Source organism: Tribolium madens, unplaced genomic scaffold, assembly GCF_015345945.1.
Source record: "Tribolium madens isolate multiple individuals breed KSU strain unplaced genomic scaffold, Tmad_KSU_1.1 Scaffold_11;HRSCAF=98;Tcas5.2_LG3b, whole genome shotgun sequence".
NCBI lineage: Eukaryota > Metazoa > Arthropoda > Insecta > Coleoptera > Tenebrionidae > Tribolium > Tribolium madens.
In genome coordinates, this window is record NW_025400975.1 from 8,233,900 (window position 1) to 8,235,731 (window position 1,832).

At 24.4% G+C, this 1,832-nt stretch overlaps 1 protein-coding gene across 3 annotated transcripts in view; it reads right to left on the reverse strand.

The window, feature by feature from the left end:
* The window catches only part of LOC123006853 (inositol polyphosphate-4-phosphatase type I A), a 22,107-nt gene that overhangs the window by 3,425 nt on the left and 16,850 nt on the right, over positions 1 to 1,832 (reverse strand). The window lies entirely within an intron of this gene.

Genomic DNA, 1,832 nt, shown 5'->3' on the forward strand with positions numbered 1-1,832 from the left:
CACCAAAATTTCAAGTTTCTGAAATAGATATCTAAAAATATTACGTTCTAAACTTTCAAAATAACAAAATTTAAGATCGTAAGGTTTCAAAAGGTTTCCTTTAGATCATATTCAATCATTAAGATTGTAGCCTTTTTTTCTAGAATTCTCATATTTCGACATTCAAAATTTTAAAAATAATGCAGAATTCTACAAGATCAACATAAAATCTTAGATTTTTTGGCGTTTAACGAAAGTTTTGAAACCTATAATGATTTTATAATATTTTTAAGTAACGAAATCTGAAAAACTACAAATTTCTACGTCTAATTTTTTTGTAGAAATTAAGAATTCTTTAGTTTTAGATTCGACTCTTTTAAGTTTCTGAAATATAAATTTACAAATATAGAGTTTCAATCTTCCAAATTAATGGGATTTTAAAATTACTATAAATTGGAATTTAAAGATCGCAAGATTTTAAGATTCTTCTGTAGATTCTATTTTAGACTTAGAAAATTTTGGAGATTTAAAACAAATTTCTAAGTCAGTTTTTTAATTAGAAATATCAAACAAACTAGAACTTTTCTGAAATTCTAAGAGTTAGAGATGCAATTTTAGCTTCAAAAGTTGTAAAGACTCTAAAATTTTCTGAAATAGAATTCTAAAAGTATAACTTCCGAACTAACAAAATTTAAGATTCTAGATTTTTTTCTAGATTTCTCATATTTCAAAAGTAATGTAAAATTCAACAAGATCAACATAAAATCGTAGATCTTTTTGGCGTTTAACTAGACTTTTGAAACCAGTTAAAATTTTAAAATAGAATAGAATTAGCTTTATTTATGGACCAAATATTTAAATATTCTTTTGTGACAAAAAAAAACTGCTATTTTAGCACATTCTTTGTAAAAGTATTAGTTCTCTAACATCAAACCCTGAAAAAAATTCAAAAATATTTGCAAAAACTCACCGATTGCGAAAAGCAATACAGAGTTAGGTGTATAAAACTCTGTATAATCTGTCTACAGATTTGTAGATGTATAACAACTATTGTTGTTAACTCTTGACATTGGAATCACTTCGTTGGTTCGTAAGAATAATGAATTTTAGCTTCAAAATTTATAAAGATTCTAAAATTTCAAGTTTCTGAAATAGATATCTAAAAATATTACGTTTTAAACTTTCAAAATAACAAAATTTATGATCGTAAGGTCTCAAAGGTTTCCTTCAGATCATATTCAATCATTAAGACTGTAGAATTTTTTTCTAGAATTCTCATATTTCGACGTTCAAAATTTTAAAAATAATGCAGAATTCTACAAGATCAACATAAAATTGTTGATTTTTTGGCGTTTAACGAAAGTTTTGAAACCTATAATGGTTTTATAATAATTTTAAGTAACGAAATCTAAAAAACTGCAAATTTCTACGTCTCAAAAACTTGTAGAAATTAAGATTTCTGAAAGTTTGAGATTCGACTTTATTAAGTTTCTGAAACATGAATTTAGAAATATAGACTTTCAATCTTCCAAATTAAGGGGATTCTAAAATTATTATAAATTGGTATTTAAAGATCGCGAGATTTTAAGATTCTGTAGATTCTATTCTATTTTGGAGATTTTTAAGTAACAAATTTCTAAATCAGTTTCTTAATTAGAAATATCAGACATACTAAAATTCTTCTGAAATTCTAAGAGTTAGAGATGCAATTTTAGCTTCAAAAGTTATAAAGATTCTAATTTGACTATTTTAAGTTTCAAAGATCTGAAGTTTCTGAAATAGAAATATAAAAGTATAAGGTCTAAACTTTCAAATTAACAAATTTTAAGATCGCAAGATTTCAATGTTCCCCT